Genomic DNA, 19685 nt, shown 5'->3' on the forward strand with positions numbered 1-19685 from the left:
CTCAGGTGTGAACACAGCGACACGTACGTTGTGGCTGTGTGTCAGCAATTCAAGAATGCATTTAATTCCGAAAGTAAACCCCCTCAAGGGCAACAACAATACATACTTGAGGCAATCTTGATTTGAAGCTTTCGCGACTGCAGGAATCCAGACTCTTTGGTTCTTTCGGTAAAGTCACGTAAAATCGAGGAGGAGGCCGCTTTCCTACCTTACAGTTACACGCTAATTTCTCACGTTAACATCACTAGCCCTGGCCACTTCTTTATGACCCATGGGCTACACACATTTCAAACCATTTAAAACAGTCTGCCTCAGCAGCACACCAAGGCTTTATCACCTGATGACGGACGCTTGTGTCGCGCCCGAAACGTCGTGATTTATTTTATTTTATACCTACGTGACTTTACCGAAAGAACCAAAGAGTATAACTTGAGGCATCCAATAATAATACAATTCGCAGTCAACAAGCGACGCAATGCATACACACGTACACACACACACACGCTCGTACACGCAGGCACGGCACGTACGGAAATGCCCAGAGGTATGCTGGTGATACGGATGCCCAGATCGTGAATATCTGGAGCCCCGTATCGTTCCATGAGATGCTTCAGCAAGTCCGGCACCTTGAAGCGTGCCATCACTCCTTTGCCTCGGGAGCTGCGGCTCTTGGCCACGAAGGTCCTAAACTCTGCCGCAAACAACAACAACAACACGAGCGGGTTACGCAGAGCGCATGCTAGGGGAGCAACGACGACACATTGATTCGGACGTGATCATTCATCCTGAAGATCGCGATATGCACACCGGATCGCGTGCGTAAGAATTTATGTTTTAGATTTGTATACGTTGCGTGTCATTGTTTCACATTGTCCAACACCCACCCACTCCAGTCACTAGAGCCGGCTGTGTTCACGTTTTAAAACAAGGCGTTGAATCTAGAATTTATTCACGAGCCCTCAATCGCGATAATCGATTGATTCGCGACATGGGTGGCTGGGGTGGCGCGTATCGCTTCTGTTTATGTCTGCAAGGAATCACTTGCTGAGCCTTCGTATCATTTCAAATACCAAACAAATTCATGCATCAGTAGGACTGGGGCCTTGAAAAAGGGAAAACATCCGATAAGCGACGTTTCGGGCAATGACCCTTCTTCATATTGCATAGAAAGGCCAGAGAGATTGAGTCAACAATAAGAATTGGAAACTGCACTTCACAGTGATTACTGTGTTTCAAAGGTTATTAGGTAACCATTCATATGAACCTTATGGTGGGACCCCGGGGTCCCATAAGTCCCCGGCTCTTGCATAAACATTATATTATATAATGTAAACATTGTATTATAATGTAAACATTATATTATATATAATGTAAACATTATATTATAATATAATATATAATATAATGTTTATATTATATATAATGTAAACATTATATTATAATATAAACATTATATTATATATTATGTAAACATATTATAATGTAAACATAAACTGTGGTCTTTTTCACCAATGGGTTTGAAGGATGGTGGCAAGTGTTGTCTTGTTAAACTATGCCTTTAAAAATGAAAACTACTTACCTACAGTAGCTCTATTTAAATACACCATCGAAAACATAATTTACTCCCCTCTGCCAATCATCGTGTTTCTCAGTGTGGATTTGTGAACACAATTGTTAAACAATACATACAATAGTATGCGTTTTCAATGCGCTGTTCATATTGTAAAATGTGTTTATACCAATGTGACTCTACAGCAGTTGCAGAGCCGCACTTTTATATAATTCAGGTCAAAGCCAGATAAACAGTGGAGGATAAACATCGCATGAAGGCGGGGCAATTGTTGTGCAATCATTTCAGGTCAAATTTACAGGTGCGTTTTATTCATGCCACACAGGTAGAGAGTTGAGAGTGAAACCTGGCCCACTGGCATCGTGAGTCATGGATCATGAGTCACCCGGACTTGTTGTGTTTGTTTATGGTTGCTATACAAGCCATCAAATCTACACCACGAAGAGAGTTGATGAACAAGTAGGAGAGTGTGTAACTGGATTACATTCATGTGCACAGGCGTTTCAGATGTGAATATAAAATAAATAAGGTCGACTCAAACGCCACTCTTTAGGATTTGGCACACTCAACATTTTAATTGATAAATTAAGACCAACAAACAATAATCAAATGGGCCATGCATCGATGCACCAATTGTGGTTACAGACTGCTTAAGAAGAAAATGATGAATGCAGATTCGAAGCGAGTTTAAACATGAATCTACACCATTTAAATATATTTTAAACAACCCGTTGCAAACATGACAGTAATTTGAAATGTAGCACTGTACATCAGAACAATTTGAAAGACGTTAGAGATTTGAAACTGTCCAAAAAGAAAGGAGGAAAATAAATGTATTTTTACATAATACAGGTTTTTTAGGTAAGATCACGTAAATATAAAAATGTCGGTAAACCCACCACCACCCGAAACAGCCAATTAGTAAGGTTTGTCACTTAAACAGAACATGCCAATTCGTTACTAGTACAGCACACCGGTTGTGTGTTAGAGAGCAAAGCCACAACATTAACAATCTGAGTACGACGTTTCGCCAGTAATTACAACCAGCGTCATCAGGAGGCAGCCAGATTTGTGGATTTTTAAATGTAGATTTATTTAAATCTAAATTTAAAAACATATAGAGAAACTGGAAGATTATTATTACAGAATTTGGTGGGACATATGTCGAAAAGAGAATGACTCCAGCTTAGCTTGCAAGAACTAAGAGACACAGTGTGGCCATGTGGCCTTAATGAGAGAGACTGACTCCAGCTTAGCTTGCAAGAACTAAGAGACACAGTGTGGCCATGTGGCCTAAATGAGAGAGACTGAATCCAGCTTAGCTTACAAGAACTAAGAGACACAGTGTGGCCATGTGGCCTTAATGAGAGAGACTGACTCAAGCTTAGCTTGCAAGAACTAAGAGACACAGTGTGGCCATGTGGTCTAAATGAGAGAAACTGACTCCAGCTTAGCTTACAAGAACTAAGAGACACAGTGTGGCCATGTGGCCTTAATGAGACTGACTCCAGCTTAGCTTGCAAGAACTAAGAGACACAGTGTGGCCATGTGGCCTTAATGAGAGAGACTGACTCCAGTTTAGCTTGCAAGAACTAAGAGACAGTGTGGCCATGTGGCCTTAATGAGAGAGACTGACTCCAGCTTAGCTTGCAAGAACTAAGAGACACAGTGTGGCCATGTGGCCTTAATGAGAGAGACTGACTCCAGCTCATCTTGCAAGAACTAAGAGACAAAGTGTGGCCATGTGGCCTTAATGAGAGAGACTGACTCCAGCTTAGCTTGCAAGAACTAAGAGACACTGTGTGGCCATGTGGCCTTAATGAGAGAGACTGACTCAAGCTTAGCTTGCAAGAACTAAGAGACACAGTGTGGCCATGTGGCCTTAATGAGAGAGACTGACTCCAGCTTAGCTTGCAAGAACTAAGAGACACTGTGTGGCCATGTGGCCTTAATGAGAGAGACTGACTCAAGCTTAGCTTGCAAGAACTAAGAGACACAGTGTGGCCATGTGGCCTTAATGAGAGAGACTGACTCCAGCTTAGCTTGCAAGAACTAAGAGACACTGTGTGGCCATGTGGCCTTAATGAGAGAGACTGACTCCAGCTTAGCTTGCAAGAACTAAGAGACACAGTGTGGCCATGTGGCCTAAATGAGAGAGACTGACTCCAGCTTAGCTTGCAAGAACTAAGAGACACAGTGTGGCCATGTGGCCTTAATGAGAGGGACTGACTCCAGCTTAGCTTGCAAGAACTAAGAGACACAGTGTGGCCATGTGGCCTTAATGAGAGAGACTGACTCCAGCTTAGCTTACAAGAACTAAGAGACACAGTGTGGCCATGTGGCCTTAATGAGAGAGACTGACTCAAGCTTAGCTTGCAAGAACTAAGAGACACAGTGTGGCCATGTGGCCTAAATGAGAGAGACTGACTCCAGCTTAGCTTACAAGAACTAAGAGACACAGTGTGGCCATGTGGCCTTAATGAGACTGACTCCAGCTTAGCTTGCAAGAACTAAGAGACACAGTGTGGCCATGTGGCCTTAATGAGAGAGACTGACTCCAGCTTAGCTTGCAAGAACTAAGAGACACAGTGTGGCCATGTGGCCTTAATGAGAGAGACTGACTCCAGCTTAGCTTGCAAGAACTAAGAGACACAGTGTGGCCATGTGGCTTTAATGAGAGAGACTGACTCCAGCTTAGCTTGCAAGAACTAGGAGACACAGTGTGGCCATGTGGCCTTAATGAGAGAGACTGACTCCAGCTTAGCTTGCAAGAACTAAGAGACACAGTGTGGCCATGTGGCCTTAATGAGAGAGACTGACTCCAGCTTAGCTTGCAAGAACTAAGAGACACAGTGTGGCCATGTGGCCTTAATGAGAGAGACTGACTCCAGCTTTGCTTGCAAGAACTAAGAGACACAGTGTGGCCATGTGGCCTTAATGAGAGACCGGCAGAACAAAGTTGACGTTGGAATGAAGACAAATGGACGAGGAAGGACACGGACTGCGTTTCACGCATCGCCGAGTGCGTCTCGAAACCTTACCACACCTACATATATTAACGGACATCGATTAAAGTGGTCCCATTAGATTTACAATTAGTCTGCATCTTTAGTACACATTTAATGCCTAGGAATATAAAACATGTTGTAAGAGAATACAGGTCGTTTAAACAAATTCAAATATTGCTTACTACAACCAAAGCTCATTGAAGAGTCGTAATTTTAAATTAAAATTCGCAGAGCAAAAGATTTCTTATTAATTTCACTGCTTCCATTATAACATTAACGAACTTGTGGTGGGCTCATTGCTTGCATATTAAACACTCAACACGAGTCATTGTTATTGACTTCTTGCCGTTTCAGTGGCACATATAGCACAATATATACACAATTTTGCCATCTTCTTTGGTTCTTTCGGTAAAGTCACGTAGAATAAGATAAAATAATAAATTGATAAAATAAAATAACAATATTCTCACGACGTTTCGGCCACAACACAAGTGGCCTTCATCAGACAGTCTCGTCCCCTTCACCTGATGAAGGCCGCTTGTGTTGTGGTCGAAACGTCGTGAGAATATTATTGTGTAATTTTATTTGATCAATTTATTATTTTATTCTCATTCTACGTGACTTTACCGAAAGAACCAAAGAAGATGAATCCTTGCAGTCACGAAAGCTTTAAATCGAAATTTTGCCATCGTCTGTTTTGCAAAATATCGTCGCCAGAACATTTATCTTAAGTGCATTATTCCTGACCAAATGTTAACGATTAACAAAAGCGCAATAATTAAGGTTGCGCATAAAAACCTCACACGAGGCGAAAAATCCCTCAAGGGCCCATAAACTACAATCGCGTTTAAACACATAAACTGTACGTATATATCAATGCACACATTGTGTAGCAGCAGCATGATTATTATTAAACTCACCTTTAATAATTTTATTTAATTTTATATACTTCAGCCCCTTAGTGTTAGACTTTTAACCCTTATTATAGTAAGACTTGTTTAAAACTTATTTAAGATTTTAGATTCCTATATGTTGAATGTATGCACCATCCTGCCAAAGTAAATTCCGTGTCGGTGTGAACTTACATGGCGAATAAAACCCTTTCTGATTCTGATAACGAGGCACATAAACACGAGTAAAAGTGTCAATATTAATGTGCCACTGTACACGACGTGACGTAGCTGAGGCCCCGCCGCCCCCCACGGTGAACGGTGACGCAACGCGTACAGTGCCCGCGTCACGGATTGGCGCCTCGCGTGCACAGAGCGAGGCAGCAGCAGCAGCAGAGCCAGAGGGGGGGCGGCGTTGCCTAGGCGACGTCGGCACCCTCACGATCGACTCCACGGACAAGCTGTGTGTCACGTGGTGACGCCCACACCACCAACACCACCCGCCCCTTACTGGACGTCTGTGAACAAGAGCTTCATAGCGCTTCGGATTTCTCCAGGGTCGATACAGCGTGCGCGGCACCTGTACGCGGCGAGTCCTCGTTTAACGCGGTAGATGCGTTCCTGAAAAGTGCCGCGTTAAGCGGAAACTATTTTCCTCCCGTAAATAATAATAATGTCCACGCACGGTAAGATGGGGGTCCAAATAACTTGAGGGGACGCCGCCGCGTTACCGTCTCATCTCGCTCAACCGCGCAGCTCAAGAAAGTAGTCCGCTCAGAAAGCGCGTTGTGACGGAGAAAACGCGTTGTAGTGAAAACGCGTTATCGTGTGAACACGCGGGACAGACCCAGGTGTTGTGGGTTAACTCCCCGAGATAAACTTTCTTCCAAATTTGCGTTTCATACGCCCGGCGCTCCGCCAATAATTGTTGTGAGCGTCGCTCCTCTGCCCTCTGTTGTTCATGGAGGGAGACTGCACCCCAGTGCCCAGTATCATCCTCCGCGAGCCTCTTCAAAATGCTGAACTTGACACCGCTGGAAGCAGTCATCGGCCTTGACCTCACCTCACAACAGTGCAATTTTAACAGCTCAACATCAAAACACAATGATGGGTCGCTTGCACCAATCGCACAACACCACAGCATTGACTCTCAGCTGTTACATTTTGATTTAAAGCTTTAGTGACTGCAGAGATTCATATTCTTGGTTCTTTCAAATTTTCTTGTGGTTTTCACACCTGATGATGATTGCTTGTGTTGCAATCAAAAGGTCGCGAGAATTTTATTGTTTTATATTTGTATTATTTTATTGTTTCCCTTCGACGTGACTTTCCCGAAAGAACCAAGAATATGAATCCTAGCTGTTTTTTGTGTAGAGGGGGTCACGTGTGTCACCATAATTGCCCTTATCCTACAACTCGTGCTGCGTAATATTTTCCTTTCCATATTACCTGTGACACACATAATGAGGACAACCGGTAAGTCAAATGAAACCAGAGGTGGGAAACCTGTTCTTTATAATATTTTTAATAAGCAATTTTAACACGACTTTTAGAAACACCGATGCAGCTATACACGTGCCACATTGTCCAGAAATTCAGTTGATACTAATAGGGTTTATTTGCCAGTATTGTACATTATTTAAATTACATTTGTTTGGGCGGCAGGGTGGTGCAGTGGTCACGCCCGTGCATGACATCTTCTGAAGGACTGCCTGGCTTCGCTTTTCTCATTCTGGTCCCTTTCTCTGTATGGGTTTACTCCAATAGCAAAACAACAACATACAATGTAACTGGTACTAGCCAAACATCCAAATTACTCCTGCGAAAAGTTGGCAGGCCCCTCCTGAACAAGAGTCTTGAGACTCAGTGAGATTGCTTGTGTGGCGATCGAAACATCGTGATCCATTATTATTTTTTCTACTTACGTGACTTTACCGAAAGAACCAAAGAGTAAGGATTCCTGCAGTCACGACAGCTTCAAATCAAGATTAATGAGTGTTTACATGTGGGAGGAAATCGGAGCACCTGGAGAAATCCAATCAAATGCTCTATCACAAATCTACAGATGGAACAGGCAGAGTCCACATTATTCGACACCGCCTTCTCTACCTCCATGACGACCAAGGGGTGGGAGTTGTCGCAACATTTTTGTAATCCACCAACCCTCACCTCCACGTAGTCGTGGATTACAGGCATACATAGCCACCACAACCATCCGGCTAAAGTAGCTGTAATGCACATCTAAAATTCTACAAAAGTTGACGGGGCAAATGTCGTAGGTCAATTGGTTTGATTTCTATGCGCATTAACCAGTCTCTAACGTATGCACATTTAGATTCGCATTCGGCCGCCAATGGAACAGGTGGAGTCCAAAAGCTAAGTGGATGTACTGATTGTATCTTCATTGCGGGACTCATCCAGCAGTGGATTGACATGGGTTTCAGGTATCCACGTGGAGACGGGCAATAAACACTGGGGCCACCTGGCGGTAAATGTTTGCCGGTGCACATTGGGACCGGCTTACACGTCACTAGCCCCAGGCAGCCCCCAGCCACTGGCGTGCAACACAGCGAAGGGAATCTCCCACCAATGAGAACCACGCACAACCCAGGGTGCAGTCCTATAACTTGGACTCGCAAACACAACAAAACCCATAGCCGCCAACCCACACGGTTTACCCGTATTCTGTTGGGGGGGAGTGAGTTGTCAGGTCCATACGGCAGACGGCCGTTTCAATACGGGCAACATTTTGTTAAGTTTATTTGTGTGTTTCTCCCTTGTCATGGGACTTATAAGGGGCACGGGGTGACCAACAAGGTCTGAATTATTCTGTAATAAGGTAGGCACTGATGAGGGGTTGACAGCGATGCAAACCCCACACAATACAAAACGCCAAACGGCCAGTAACAATAAAAAATAATAATACATAACTGTCCAATGAGTAATTAGATAATTAAGATCAAAGAAACGCGTTCCTTAAATTGATCAAGTTTATTGTTGCAAGAGTTTGGGAAAACAGGAAGACCGGGTGTGGATTCCAGAGTGGAGCAGTGCAAACTGATAAATCTGAAAAGAAGAGTGAGGTGACCTGCATGGTGGTGAGCGGGTGGGTGAGTAAATGGGTGAGTGTTTGAGTAAACGAGTGGAGGAGTGTGTGATAGGGTGATTGAGTCAGTGACCGGATGAGTGGGTGACTGGATGCGTGGGTGACTGAATGCGTGGGTGATTAGATGAGTGGGTGATTGAGTGGGTGACTAAATGAGTGGGTGACTAGATGAGTGGGTGAGTGGGTTATAGGGTGATTGCGTGGATGACTGGATGAGTGGGTGACTGGATGCGTGGCTGATTTGATGAGTGGGTGATAGGGTGATTGAGTGGGTGACTGAATGAGTGGGTGACTGGATGAGTGGGTGACTGAATGAGTGGGTGACTGGATGAGTGGTTAACTGGATGAGTGGGTGATAGGGTGATTGAATTAGTGACGAGATAAGTGTGTGATAGGGTGATTGAGTTAGTGACTGGATGAGTTAGTGACTGGATGAATGTGTGATAGGGTGATTGGGTTAGTGACTGGATGAGTGGGTGACCGAGTTGTTTAGTTGAGTGCGTTGTTGTGAACTGCAGTGAGGCGCGGTGGTTGAACGCGGAGTGGATGAGACGAAGCGGTCAAAGTGTCTGGTAGACCGAGTCCCTTAACGTGGGTGGAGGGGGGAATCAACGAGGGGAAGTTCACTGCAACATTCACCACGGTGGTGCTAGTAGTCGCAGCGAAAAAAAGTGATACAGGGCTGACTGAATGAAGGTTGAGGCCAGGATGCAAGGTGGTGTAGAGGAGGCGAAGAGGAGGGTAGAGGATGTGAGGCGGTGAGGAGGCGTAGAGGAGGGTGCCCCGCTCTTGGCGTTGATCTTGGTGAACACGTGTCCGCGCCCCGTCTCGTAGCTCTGCCCGGTGCTGATGCAGCCTCCACCGGCCGCAGCGCCCAGCGGCCTCGCCGAGTCCGTGCACAGCTCCGCTCTGAGCAAGCTCTCCATTGCACGCTGTCTGCTCGCAGCGACAAACACAACGTTAAACTTCCCCACCCCCCCCGTCCCGTGTGGCCTCTAACACAGGGGTCCTCAACCCCCGGGTTGCAAGAGCACTTGCTTCAAGTACATTAAAACCCACTTTTTGGTGTAGATATGTAGATGACACTTTGGTTGTCTGGCGACATGGGAAGGATACACTTAATGAATGAATGTCTAAATCATCTCAATTCACAAAAACCGGCCATCCAGTTCACCATGGAAATGGAGGTGAATAACACACTCCCTTTCCTGGATATTTTGCTCGGACGAGGCCTAAATGGTAAAGTAACACACACAGCATTTACCGAAAGGGAACACATACTGATGCCTATCTGAATGCAGATTGGCATCATCACCCCGAACAGAAATCCTTTCTCAACAAGATGCTCATACATCTGGCTAAAACAGTGTCAGATGGTCAAAGTCTGAGGAGAGAGATTAAACATGTCAAAGAAACGCTACGATTGAATGTCTACAATAATGCTCAAATTAACAGAGCAGTGAATGCTAAACCAAGATCAAACAGTAATACTGCTGAATCAGGTTATTAAATAATTAAAATACCATATATCGTGGGAGTAACTGACAAATTAGCTAGTAGTCGCAGCTAAAAAAAAGTGATACATTAATGACAGGGCTGAATGAATGAAGGTTGAGGCAAGAATGCAGGGTGGTGTAGAGGAGGCAAAGAGGAGGGTAGAGGAGGTGAGGTGGTGAGGTGTTGAGGTGGCGTGGTGAGGAGGTGAGGTGGCGTGAGGAGGTGAGGTGGCGTGGTGAGGAGGTGAGGTGGCGTGGTGAGGTGGCGTAGTGAGGAGGCGTAGAGGAGGCGAGGAGAAGGGTAGAGGAGGTGAGGTGGTGAGGAGGCGTAGAGGAGGCGTAGAGGAGGGTGCCCCGCTCTTGGCGTTGATCTTCGTGAGCACGTGTCCGCGCCCCGTCTCGTAGCTCTGCCCGGTGCTGATGCAGCCTCCACTGGCCGAAGCGCCCAGCGTCCTCGCCGAGTCCGTGCCCAGCTCCGCTCTGAGCAAGCTCTCCATTGCGCGCTATCTGCTCTCAGCAACAGACACAACGATAAACTCCCCCCCCCCCCCCGGTCCCGTGTGGCCTCTAAATACTTATTTCCTTGGGAGAGGTGATTTATCGGACGAGGCCTAAATGGTAAAATAACACACACAGCGTTTACCAAAAGGGAACGCATACTGATGCCTATCTGAATGCAGATTCGCATCATCACCCCGTACAGAAAACCTCTCTCATCAAGATGCTCATACATCTGGCTAAAACAGTGTCAGATGGTGAATGTCTGGGGAGAGAGATTGAACATGTCAAAGAAACGCTACGATTGAATGTCTACAATAATGCTCAAATATCGATTTAAAGCTTTCGTGACTGCAATGATTCATCTTCTTTGGTTCTTTCGGTAAAGTCACGTAGAATGAGAATAAAATAATAAATTGATATTTTATCAAATAATAAATTGATATTTTATCAATTTATTATTTTATTCTCATTCTACGTGACTTTACCGAAAGAACCAAAGAAAATGCTCAAATAATTAACAGCAATGAATGCTAAACCAAGATCGAACAGCAATACTGCTCAATCAGGTTATTAAACAATTAAAATACCATATATCGTGGGAGTAATTGAGAAATTAGCTCGAGTTTTGGAAAAGCAAAAATCTAAACATCTAAGTAAGATTTGGCACGGTACACAAAATTCAAAAAATAGTATCTTGTACTTAAGATGAATTGCCTAAGTTGTCAACGGATGGTGTGTATCGGATTAATGGCTTATGTGGCAGATGTTATATTGGACAGATGGGACGTAACATTAGCGTAAGACTAAAGGAACACCAAATAAATATTAAACACTCTCAAACATAACTGTCGGAAGTTGCAGTACATGCTTGCCAACAAGAACACTTAATGTATTTTGATAACGATGAAGTGTTGTGTAAAACTCATTATTACTGGTCAAGACTAATTCGAGAATCCATTGAAACTGAGAAAATTTGTATTATTTTAACCTCTCTGACAGCTACAGGCTTAGTGCGGCCTGGAAGCGTATTATTAAGTAATTGTAATTGTAAGATGAGGAGATGAAGGCAGAAGAAGAAGACGTGGGGCGATGTGGTGATGCGGTCGAACGTGGTGGCCCGAGGAGCGGAGGGAGAGATGGCGCGGGACGGGGCGGTGTGGAGAAGGTGGCAAGGACGGCGGACCCCACGTGAGTGGAACAAACGCGTGGAAGAAGAAGCCATCTCACATTTATCATTACTTATAGAGGAAACATACTAATTAAATGATTACTAATCAATTATATAATTTCAATAATCCCCCTCCCCGCCTCTGATTTCTGCACCTGATGGGTTATGAAATTAGGACAATTTATTAAATATATTGTATACCATAAAATACAGCAATTGACTAAAAATATACGGCAATAGATGTAACCTCGCAGCAGTGAACGTGACGAAATTTCATCATGGAAATGTCCGCTGCACAAAACCTTGAGTTCATCGCCCCACACGTGGTACCTCAGCCTCAGGATGAAATAAATCATCAGGGAGTTCTCCGTGAGCATCGTGCGCGCTCCAAATCCAGAGTTGAGCCGTGGTCTCGGCACCCAGCCAGACGCCTTCTCTTCTTGGGGCAGTCGGAGTCCAGCGCGCTATCGAAGGGCACGTGGTGAACGCTCAGGACGTGTCTCTTGAGCTTCGACTTCTGCATCGCTCCGTACGAGCAGTCACTGCACGGGAAGGGCTTTTCCTCTGGAACACAAGACATCCACCGTTGAGCACACGCACGCGCTAATACATAATTTATTTATCACCATGCAGTGGATGCCATAGCATTACTATGTATATGGGACGTTTTATCAATCACAGTTGCTGACCACAGGCCCAAAGGCCCAAAATGCCAAATGGCCAGCAACAAATACCTCCGATTAGCACGGTTGGCTACATATGGTACGAAAGAAGTTCAACATACGTACAAATAGTAGAAAAGCAAGATACTGATTTCCTGAAAAATATCATAATACATTTTTGGGGCTTATTTTGAAGCCCCAACATTTTGCACTTCTTCGTGTGGTTGATGTTGATGCAGAGCAACAACTATAATTAACATTGAGGTGGTTGAGCCAGATTATTCTATTACAGCTCATTAATTACACAATAATTACCTGCAATAGAACGAGTAAATACACATGGAAGTTAGGTGTGAGTACAATGAAGAGGAAATTCCCATCGTGGAAATGACTCGGTCTATACATTCAAAAATGTTCCCTAAATTTACCCACTTGTTTAAGTAAAATTTACCCCGGTTAAGAAATAGATAATTTTTGGAATTTGTCAAGCAATGTATTTTTCTCAGTTTCCTTCCAATGGTGCTATTGGCTCCATGTCATGAGATGAAGTATCCCTGTGCAACTCTCACACAGCAGTGAACCACCTCATGTAAGGGAACAGCTCGTGGAAGAAGATATCATTGCACTGCTCATGACATCCCTTCGTGACCGTTTTTTATCCACTAGGAGGTTATTGCAATTTCCTACACATCACGCGACATCAGAAGTGTTTGCTGGAAGAAGTGTTTGGTAACTGGATAAGACCATCAATGAGAAGCCAGTTTAATCATGGCTCGGTGACTGAAACCCAGAGTTTCATGGTTTAACCCAACATCCGAGCAGCACCACATCAGATCTCTAGACTCCTCAGCGCAGGCATACAGATATGGTCAACATATGCGTACATTAACTAATTTGTGAAATTATGAATTACATCCAAATGAAATGTAGTGTGTGCATTACTCGGACGTACCGAAAGGTGCCAGGTTGGGTTCATCCACCTTGGGGATGTTCCGCTCCACGCAGCCTCCTGCTTCCGTGCAGTCCATCCTCTTGATGTCCGAATTCTGGCTGTTGCTACTGCTGCAATTGGTGACGCTGGTGGTGGTCTTCTTTCTTTTAATGGACTTAGGTCTACGTCGCTTTTCCTTCTTCTTCTGCTGCAAGGCCATCAACACTTTCATGCTCGTAATAGGATCGAGAGCAGCGTATGGTTTATTCTCACTGACTGGTGAAGCAGTTTGTTGATGTGGAACTAGGCCAAAGCATTCAGGAAAATTGGATTTCATGTCATTTATCTTAACGCCGCTATCTTTTGTCGAAGCGTAATCATGTTCAGGCTTCGGTCTGTACAAGAACTGTGCGTGAAGACTTTCATGAGTTTTCAGGATTTCAATAGGACATAAAACTCCGCAGACTGAGCACATCTCATAGGGCGATGGTGGATTCAACACCGCATTGGCAAAACTGCCGTTATTCACCAAGCCTGGTGCACCCTTTATCACGTAATCCTTCTCGTGGGTCTTCACATGCCTTTTAAATTTTCCTAGCTGTTCAAACCTTTGTCCACATATGCGGCACCATTGGTCATGGGTCTCTTTGTGCGTTGTTACGTGGGCTTCTAGGCACCATGCCAGTTGGAATTTTTTCCCACAGACGTCACAAGAGATAAGTTTTTTCGGTCTTGTAACTCTACCGGATTGAGGTGGGGTTGAGACGGGTGCTGATGAAGTGCCATCGATGGTAAAGGCAATTCTCCCAGCACCACCATGACTCACAGCGGAGTTGCTCTCGCACATCTGAAACAAAGACAAAGGTCACGCGCATGACACCCGTGTCACGAGTGTACTCACAAAGGCATACTTAAGGTGACATAAGATTCATATATACTACAACTCATTATACCAGAACTCCACAATATTGCAGTTCCTATCATGTACGATTTTACTCCTCTTATCCACCCAAATAATATTTTGTTTCTAAACAACAATGACCAACTACCTCCATTTTCCTAATGTTACCCACCAAATAGGCCTTTCTGTATATACACACCAACAATATAATGATTGCACCACACGTTCACTCCACTATTCACAACACTCTGACTTGCAATCTCCATAAAGATTGTAATATCATTTATGTACGAGGGCCAGTTAAAAAGTTTTGAGAATGGACACTTTTTTTACAAACAACTACGTAAAATAGTCTTCAATAAAAGTACAGTATAGTACTATTAATGGCACTTATACGTGAACGTCATTATCTCTCATGCTAATTATTACAATGTTAAATAGTTACCCAGGAAAGCTTCATTGAGTCTAAGTACTGCATTTTCAGAAAGGTCCCATTGCATTGAGATGTTTGTGTGAGTGGAACCCAGAGAGACCCCACCTTGCAAATGGGGAAATAACACAACTCCGCACTAATGGATTCAACCCACAAACTCAAAGCATTCCCTGTTCAACAAAGTATTCAAATCAAGTTATTTTCTTTTTACCACAGTACTTTATGGAATCCTCAATAATTAATGCATTTTAGAAGTATTAAACTATACTTGAAGATGTGTGAGAATGTAATTCTGCAGATGCAAGCACAGGCAAACTCGTATCTGCATATACAAGTTTCTGGGCCTCCTCACTTCACCAAACCCGCATTGACCGGCATGGTGAAGTATGGTTAAACAACTCCCACGAACGACATGGTGTGGGGGAGGCCTCTATCAAAACGCTGGATCGACAAAGGGCTGATACATGTCACGACATTGTACATTAAGACCGTTCTCTCGTCAGCACAAGCCGTCTATGTGGACAATAGAGGGCACGACACACGTGTACACGATGTTTGTGTGCGTATATTCAGCGTGTGCATCACGTCATAATTATATAAGGTCGCGATTATGCTCAAAACGAACCAAATGTATAACATCACGAATAACTTTGGAGGTCTCCAGAGCCTGAACAATATTTGAAGTAGACACTGACCCTTGTCACGAGTTCTTATGAACTATAAACTAAACTATAAACTATTTTTATTTAACCAGGTAAGGCCCACTGAGCTATATAACTCTTATCAGAAGCGACCTGGACACAAATGATAGCTCAACGAAAGTGGCTTATCATGTCGACATTTATAGCAGTCAAGTACTCTAAACTCACGTTTCTAAATGTGGAGGGGAAAACCGAAGGACCAGGAGAAGAATCTACGCGACCACAGGGGAAAAAAATAAACAAATACAGAGCAGGCGTCAGGGTCTCGATGGAACCTCCACGCTGCTGTAGGCCTAGCGAGGTAGTTAACATCTCGACACCGCGGCGCCCCTTATTAAAAGATTAACCATGTCTAGCAAGGTTATTGACTGATTTCACTCGACTCACGGCACCACAAGTAATGTATTAAACAAATAAAACAATAATAAAGTAGAGAGGCGCTACTTACATTTAACAATGTTGTTGTTAACTTTAAAAGGAGCGCGCTTCTGTCTGGCTTGCAGTCCGGCGATCGCGGTCTCCACTTCCTGGATAAGCCACGCCCGTCGCGGCTATGCCCCGCCCACTGTCGTGCAAGCCACGCCCCTGCGGATCGGGCCAAGCTCATCCCACGGTGAAAGCCCCACAATCGGAATCTTTATTTACAGACAGTCCTCGACTTACGAACGCCCAAATTACAAACAGCCGCCCTTCAGAACCAACTGGCATGAAATATAAATTATTTTATATCGCCTGAAAACGCGAACTCGCGCTTGTGAGTGAGTGCGCGTGCGTGAGTGTGAGCAGGGGGCACAGGTGGTGCATCAGCCAGTCATCTCAGTCATCTCAGTCAGTCGACCCGTGGCACCACCTGGATCTGCCCCGTGACCTCCTGCCAGCGGGCGTTCGACACTTCACGTGGCCTCAAGGTGCACATGGCCTGGCACAAGCGTCGTGGTGACGTCACCGCCACTTAGTGGCGAATGGCGGTTGTTGTTGTTGTTGTGAGACAGTGAGAGAGTGTGAGGTCGACTCAGCCTCAGATGAGTTCCTGGTGAGGAGTGGAGTGAACACCGCTACTGGGGGAGACAAAGGCGACCGTGGAGGAGAATCCTCCAGGTGCTCACTGATACACTCACCAACTTTACCTCACCAATGACACCTCACCCACCTCACCACCCCAATTACACCTCACCAATCACACCACACTCACCTCACTCACCAAACACCAACTCCACTCACCGCACAAATGGCACTCATCACACCTACTACACTCATCTCACCCACTACATTCACCACACCAACCACTACATTCACCACACCAACCACTACATTCACCACACCAACCACTACATTCACCACACCAACCACTACATTCACCACACCAACCACTACATTCACCACACCAACCACTACATTCACCACACAACCCACTACATTCACTACACCAACCACTACATTCACCACACCAACCACTACATTCACCACACCACCCACTACATTCACCACACCAACCACACAGTCACCATACTGACTGCACCCATCTCATCCACTGCACCAACCTCACTCATCTCACCAATCAAAACTCATCTCAACGACCGCAATTCACCACATTACATGCTCCCATCTACATCAGTGGCCAGCAGATGGCAGCATCTACAGGCCACATTCTTGGCCAGTCGATGGCAGCATGGAACGGAGGTTACCGAGCAATCTATAAACGTACGATATTTATTTTGGCTCTCTACGAGGCGTGAGATCTCAGGTAGGTCTGGTTACTCACACGTACACATTATTTGCTGAGGAATTGGCAAGACATCCCAAGCAGAATCCTAAAAATTAGAGACTCAACAAGGCATCTGTGGATGAAGTCAGGCCCGTGTCTGTCTGCTCGATTATTTCATATCTGTCAACCCCTTATCAGGGCCGAGCTTATCACAGACCAATTCATACTTTATTGGTCACCCCGTGCCCTTATAAATCTCAACGTAGTGAAAACGCGTTATCGTGTGAACACGCGGGACAGACCCAGGTGTTGTGGGTTACCTCCCCGAGATAAACTTTCTTCCAACTTTGTCTTTTATACGCCGGCGCTCCGCCAATTATTGTTGTGAGCGTCGCTCCTCTGCCCTCTGTTGTTCATGGAGGGAGACTGCACCCCAGTGCCCAGTATCATCCTCCGCGAGCCTCTTCAAAATGCTGATCTTGACACCGCTGGAAGCAGTTATCGGCCTTGACCTCACCTCACAACAGTGCAATTTTAACAGCTCAACATCAAAACACAATGATGTGTCGCTTGCACCAATCGCACAACATCCCAGCATTGACTCTCAGCTGTTACTTGTGTAGAGGGGGTCACGTGTGTCACCATAATTGCCCTAATCCTACAACTCGTGCTGCATAATATTTTCCTTGCCATATTACCTGTGACACACATAATGAGGACAACCGGTAAGTCAAATGAAACCAGAGGTGAGAAACCTGTTCTTTATAATATTTTTAATAAGCAATTTGAACACGACTTTTAGAAACACCGATGCAGCTATACACGTGCCACATTGTCCACAAATTCAGTTGATACTAATAGGGTTTATTTGCCAGTATTGTACATTATTTAAATTACATTTGTTTGGGCGGCAGGGTGGTGCAGTGGTCACGCCCGTGCATGACATCTTCTGAAGGACTGCCTGGCTTCGCTTTCCTCATTCTGGTCCCTTTCTCTGTATGGGTTTACTCCCACAGCAAAACAACAACAACATACAATGTAACTGGTACTAGCCAAACATCCAAATTACTCCTGCGAAAAGTTGTCAGGCCCCTCCTGAACAAGAGTCTTGAGACTCAGTGAGATTGCTTGTGTGGCGATCGAAACGTCGTGATCCATTATTATTTTTTCTACCTACGTGACTTTACCGAAAGAACCAAAGAGTAAGGATTCCTGCAGTCACGAAAGCTTCAAATCAAGATTAATGAGTGTTTACATGTGGGAGGAAATCGGAGCACCTGGAGAAATCCAAGCAAATGGGGGGCCAACGCTCTATCACAAATCTACAGATGGAACAGGCGGAGTCCACATTATTCGACACCGCCTTCTCTACCTCCTTGACGACCAAGGGGTGGGAGTTGTCGCAACATTTTTGTGATCCACCAACCCTCACCTCCACGTAGTCGTGGATTACAGGCATACAAAGCCACCACAACCATCCGGCTAAAGTAGCTGTAATGCACATCTAAAATTCTACAAAAGTTGATGGGGCAAATGTCGTAGGTCAATTGGTTTGATTTCTATGCGCATTAACCAGTCTCTAACGTATGCACATTTAGATTCGCATTCGGCCGCCAATGGAACAGGTGGTGTCCAAAAGCAAAGTGGATGTACTGATTGTATCTTCATTGCGGGACTCATCCAGCAGTGGATTGACGTGGGTTTCAGGTATCCACGTGGAGACGGGCAATAAACACTGGGGCCACCTGGCGGTAAATGTTTGCCGGTGCACATTGGGACCGGCTTACACGTCACTAGCCCCAGGCAGCCCCCAGCCACTGGCGTGCAACACAGCGAAGGGAATCTCCCACCAATGAGAACCACGCACAACCCAGGGTGCAGTCCTATAACTTGGACTCGCAAACACAACAAAACCCATAGCCGCCAACCCACACGGTTTACCCGTATTCTGTTGGGGGAAAGTGAGTTGTCAGGTCCATACGGCAGACGGCCGTTTCAATACGGGCAACATTTTTGTTAAGTTTATTTGTGTGTTTCTCCCTTGTCATGGGACTCATAAGGGGCACGGGGTGACCAACAAGGTCTGAATTGTTCTGTAATAAGGTAGGCACTGATGAGGGGTTGACAGCGATGCAAACCCCACACAATACAAAACGCCAAACGGCCAGTAACAATAAAAAATAATAATACATAACTGTCCAATGAGTAATTAGATAATTAAGATCAAAGAAACGCGTTCCTTAAATTGATCAAGTTTATTGTTGCAAGAGTTTGGGAAAACAGGAAGACCGGGAGTGGATTCCAGAGTAGAGCAGTGCAAACTGATGAATCTGAAAAGAAGAGTGAGGTGACCTGCATGGTGGTGAGTGGGTGGGTGAGTAAATGGGTGAGTGTTTGAGTAAACGAGTGGAGGAGTGTGTGATAGGGTGATTGAGTCAGTGACCGGATGAGTGGGTGACTGGATGCGTGGGTGACTGAATGCGTGGGTGATTAGATGAGTGGGTGATTGAGTGGGTGACTAAATGAGTGGGTGACTAGATGAGTGGGTGACTGGATGAGTGGGTGATAGGGTGATTTAATTAGTGACTAGATGAGTATGTGATAGGGTGATTG

At 45.0% G+C, this 19685-nt stretch overlaps 1 long non-coding RNA gene across 1 annotated transcript in view; it reads right to left on the bottom strand.

Moving 5' to 3' along the window:
• Positions 1-543: 543 nt before the first annotated feature.
• LOC142924802 (uncharacterized) overlaps positions 544-19685 on the bottom strand; it is a 410191-nt gene continuing 391049 nt past the window's right edge. Inside the window, exon 4 of the long non-coding RNA XR_012941871.1 lies at positions 544-691. This is a non-coding gene — a long non-coding RNA (uncharacterized LOC142924802). The remainder of the gene's footprint in view (positions 692-19685) is intronic.

Source organism: Petromyzon marinus, chromosome 17 (genome assembly GCF_048934315.1).
Source record: "Petromyzon marinus isolate PM22_M1 ecotype Great Lakes invasive population chromosome 17, UKy_Petmar_22M1.pri1.0, whole genome shotgun sequence".
Taxonomy (NCBI): domain Eukaryota; kingdom Metazoa; phylum Chordata; class Hyperoartia; order Petromyzontiformes; family Petromyzontidae; genus Petromyzon; species Petromyzon marinus.